Source organism: Choloepus didactylus, chromosome 10, assembly GCF_015220235.1.
Source record: "Choloepus didactylus isolate mChoDid1 chromosome 10, mChoDid1.pri, whole genome shotgun sequence".
Classification (NCBI taxonomy): domain Eukaryota; kingdom Metazoa; phylum Chordata; class Mammalia; order Pilosa; family Megalonychidae; genus Choloepus; species Choloepus didactylus.
The window spans coordinates 42435035-42440376 of NC_051316.1; the positions used below are offsets into that span (position 1 = coordinate 42435035).

The window sequence follows — 5342 nt, forward strand, 5'->3', positions numbered from 1 at the left end:
TGCAAAGGAGAAGCTAAGCCTACTAATAATTATGTCTAAGAGTCACCCCCAGATAACCTCTTTTGTTGCTCAGATGCATCCTCTCTCTCTAAACCAACTCTGCAGGTAAACTCACTGCTCTCCCTGCTACTTGGGACATGATTCCCAGGGATGTAAGTCTCCCTGGCAATGTGGGACATGACTCCTAGTGATAAGCCTGGTCCTAGCATCATGCGGTTAAGAAAGCCTTCTTGGACCAAAAGGGGAAAGAAAAATGAAACAAAATAGAGTTTTATTGGCTGAGAGATTTCAAATAGAGTCGAGAATAACCTCATTCTGGAGGTTATTCTTACGCATTATATAGCTATCCCTTTGTAGTTTTTAGTGTATTGGAATAGCTAGAAGGAAATACCTGAAACTGTTGAACTGTAATCCAGTAGCCTTGATTCTTAAAGATGATTGTATAACTATATAGCTCTTAAGGTATAACTGTGTGATTGTGAAAACCTTGCGACTGACGCTCCCTCTATTCAGTGTATGGATGGATGAGTAAGAAAACAAAGACAATAAATAAATAAATAATAGGGGGAATAAGGGATATGGGATGTTTTGGGTTTTATTTTTTATTTTTCTTTTTACTCTTTTTTTTTTGGAGTAGTGAAAATGTTAAAAAATCGATTGTGGTGATGAATGCACAACTATATGATGAGACCATGAACTGCTGATTGTACAATTTGGATGATTATATGTTAACGTAATTGTATTAAAAAAGAGTTAATGTGTGACACTGAGAAGGAAATGTTATAAAATTAGAGATAGAACAAGTAAAGGCAGCAAGACTTTCCCAAAAATGGGGATAGAGTGGAACAAATAATGGATCAAGATCAGGATAGAAATGCATTCCTAAAATCTGTGAGTATTTCAACACAGAGCCAGGAATTGAGTTTTACCACTTCCATGGAAAATGTCAAGCAAAAATAGTCCCTCCTTGAGAGGGTGTTTGCTGAACCTCCATCTCACTGGAAGTGTTCCTAGGTGGTAGTTGCAATGCTTCTAACTGATACTAACAATCTTAATGAAACCAACTTTTCATCTCACACTTGTATTAGTATCAATGAAATATGATAACAACTTTTCTCAGTTACTGTACATGACTAAAGAAAAATACAAAAGCAAACAAGAACAGTTCATTTGTAGTACACTCTCTTGACGTAATTACAATTATTATGTCCATTTACAGATAAGGAAACCTAGGCATAACAAGTTTAATTACGTACACAAATTCACATAGTAAGGGATGATGACAGAACGTAAACCAAGTATATGTAACTTCAATCTCTTAAATTAATACTTACATTATTTTTGTTGCTATTATTTATACTATTGTTACTGTTAATAGCAGCATGAAACATGAAACATGATGTAGGTATAAAATACTCCAAATATTTGACTATTTCTTTAAAAAATAAGCTGTATTCATATAGTTTTGTACATTTCAGAGAAATTTTTTCATGTAATTCCTGAGGTCTGTCATACAGATTTTTATATTGATAAAGTGATAGCAGGTGATGGCCCTCAAATTATAAACTTATGGAGAAATGTTTATGGCTATGTGTGGAAAGAGAAGTTGTATATAACACAGGTCCTGCCATAGATTCTCAGCCTACTAAATGGTAAGGGTTTGGGTATAGGGGATAGACATATACTCAAACATTGATAGATAGTTCAATCTATTTTAAGTTTAAATTTTAGAATCTCATGAAGTTATAACATTCTAATTACTTGATTTTCTAAGGAGTAAAAATCCAACAGAGGCTAATTGATACTTAACAAAACAGAAACTTTAGTAAAATGAAAATGATGACAAAATTTAACAAACAACCCAAAGTGTCTATTAAATCTCCTTTTAATCTATTTTTTTACTTTTTTTTTATTTATAACAGCTTTATTTATAATTGTCAAAAATTGCAAGCAACCAAGATGTCCTCAGTGAGTGAATAGATCAACCAGCTGCGGTACATCCATATAATGGAATATCATTCAGCAATAAAAAGAAATGACCTCTCAAGCCATGAATAGACATAGGGAAACTTTTGATAAATATTTCTAAGTGAAAGAAGCCAGTCTGGAAAGACTACATGCTGTAAGGTTCCAACTATACAACATTCTGGAAAAGACAAAACTATAGAAACAGTAAAAACACCAGTGGTTTCTAGGGGTTCCAAATATGGAGGAAGGGACGAAAAGGTGGAGCCCAGGTCACGTTAGGACAATGAAACTATTCTGTATGATACTGGAAGGGATATATGACATTATGCATTTGTCAACACCCATAGAAATGTACAACAAAAAGAGTGAACCCTAATGTAAACTATGGACTTTAGGTAATAATATTCTATCAATATAGGTTCATTAATTGTAACAATGTACCACACTGTGCAGGGGATGGTGATAGAGAAGTTATAGAACACTGTTCTCTTTCTGCACAAATTTTTCTGTAAACCTAAAACTGCTCTAAAAAAATAGTCTATTTTAAAAAAAGTGAATGACCCTTAAATGCCCCAGTCTTTATATCACTCTTAAAAATTACAAGATAGTTTTGGGAGGAGGACATTTTGGAGTCTCATTGGCCACTTGAGGAATCAGGAAGGCCTTTCCCAGGGAGAGTTGTGGGGGCTGATTGTGTGGTACTGAGCTATACTTGGAAATCTCTGGTTTTTGCAAGCTTTCCATGTAAATCAAAGTGACATTGACCCAGATATATGAGTTTAAGAGTAGGCAAAGGAGTGAAGAGAGGCAAGTGCAAGGGGTGAGAAGACCCTACTTCTATAAGGCCTATACTATTTGCTATTACTCTGATATAGAAATCCATAGTCCACCATACTGGAGGGGTTCTGGAATTCCAGGCTGTACCTAAGGCGGTAGGCTTCAAAGCCTTGGTTTGTCCCACTGGACCAGGTTCACTCTGGAGATAGACCTACAGCTGGACTAGCAAAGTTGCTGAGCATGTTACCCTGTCCTCCTGGCTGAGGTCTTGTGGGTGAGAGATACTGATATAAACAGCTAAAAGAATAGCTGGATATCTCGTTCTCATCAGGAAAACTGTACAATTCCATGATTTGGGATATGTCATAAGCATCAGAGTACAAAACAGGAACTTAGGCCATAAGCATTTCCAACTGTGGATCCTGCATTTGGGTTCCACTTGTGGGATTCCCAGTGAAGTCCGAGTTCCATGCCCAACTGGAAGGGCCTGATGGCTGAGGTGGAAGGAAGCTGTAGAAATGCAAAACCACAAGAAGAAAAGAATAAGGATTGGTGCTTGCACTGGGTGAGATGGGCAACTTCTCCTTGGCTGGAAGGATCTGTCTTGGTTTCTCTAGTGATTGCTGTTGTTCCTGCTTCTGCTGCTGCTGGTTCTTCCATTTTAAATGCCAGTTCCTGAACCAAATCTTCAATCTTGAATCCTCTATGTTGAGTTTTAAAGGAAGTTCCTTCTGGATCCTTTTATCTGGAAACATGGTCTGGCTGAATAGAGACTCCAATACTTCATGCTATTTGTGGAAGAATGAGGTATGGTCATGATGCTTCCTCCGAATTGAGGAATTGGCTTGATCCTGAGGTACCAAGTCCATGTTTGAACCATGCATACTGATAAAATGGTCTGGCTGGGAAGTCTCAAGGGGCATTCTATTCATCAGGAGTGTGATATGACCTATTTTTAATGTTTCCTGAAGTGATGAGAGACATGTTTGATGATGTAGCCTACTAAGACTCTTTCCTTGTCTGTTAATCCCATGTACATACATATTTTCCAAAATCTAAAATCCTGTATTTTTATTCATTCATTTATATTTTCATTTGCTGAATTTTGTGCTAGACAATAGGAGTACAGCAGCAAGTATACCCACAAACAGGTTTGAGAAACACCAGAGACAAAGCTGTGTAAATGGCTCTAAGCAGACAATACAGGCATAGCCAATACCTTTCACTTGACTGATAATTCTTAAGTTCCTGTGTCATGCCTGAGGCAGAACTAAAGAACTTTTTGCCCTATTGAGTCCAGACATAGCCTCAGAACTGTACACTAAACAATGCCCCAAGCAGTCACTGTCAATTGATTAGAGCTATCCCATGAGATGAAATCTATTTGTCATTACTGGGCATATGGAAGGTAATAATTAAAAAAGAAAATAAGGCAGAATGTAGCAATAGCTCTTCCCACAAAGTGACATTGAATTAATATGACAATAAATGGAATATAATATATGTCTTCAGATGTAAATTTTGTTTGATTTTCAATTTCAAGAGATTAAGTTACCAATAATCTTGTTAAATACCCTGTGAAATATTGGACTGGTTTAGATACAATTACATCCCACTATGCTTACCTTAAGTTTGTTGTTGTTATTATTTCTTAATGAATTTGTTATGGTTGTTGTTTGTTTGGGGTATATTTATTTGTTTTCTTTTTGTTTTGCTATTATTGTTCTTGTTCACATTTAAGGTTCACATTTAAGGCCAGCCTTTCAATGGAATGTAAAAAAAATTAAATCTGTATGGGAAAACCATATATTCAATAAACACTCTTAAATAGTTCCAGAAGTAAAAAACAAAACAAAGCAAAACAAAACATAACAAAAACAAAACAAATGACTGGTTTCCTGTAAATAAAGAGGTTTAAGGAAATATAGTTCATACTCAAGATGTATGGTGCCATAAAAATTCATCCTCCAAAGAGTGTATCCAAAAGTAGGTAATGCGGAAAGGGTTTAATACTTATTTATCCAACACTGTGGATATTGATATTACATTACTTTGTTCTAATGCTCTGGCACATTTAGACATTCAGTGTATTTTGTATCTCAGCACAGTTTAATACCTGAGCAATATTAGATGTACACGCTGTGTGTTTTATTTTCTTCCATGATAAAGACAATCTGAGATACTTCATTCTATTTGGGGTCATCTAAGTTAAAAGGGAGTGAATGGGGGAGGCGGGGCAAGATGGCGGCATAGAGAGGAGTGGAAGCTAAGTAGTCCCCCTGGAACAACTACAAAAAACCAGAAACAACTAGTAAATAATCCAGAATAACTGTGGGGGGACAAATGAGACCATCCACGCATCATACACCAACCTGAATTGGGAGGAATGCCCAAGAACACAGCATAAAATCTGTAAGTAAAACCTGTGGATCCAAGTCGTGAGACCCCCTCCCCCATAGCCCGAGCTGCAAAGCCTCATGGTGCCAGAGAGAAGCTCTCTCCCAGCAAGCGAATATAGCTCAGCTGAGCTCCAACTGGGGTTTTAAGTAGTGAGTGTGAACTGCTCACTACAGGTACAAATCCCCAGAAAACAGACA

General features: G+C 36.7%; 1 pseudogene; it reads right to left on the reverse strand.

The window, feature by feature from the left end:
• Window positions 1-2819: 2819 nt before the first annotated feature.
• On the reverse strand, window positions 2820-3677 carry LOC119545168 (annotated as a pseudogene).
• Between the last annotated feature and the right edge of the window lie 1665 nt (window positions 3678-5342).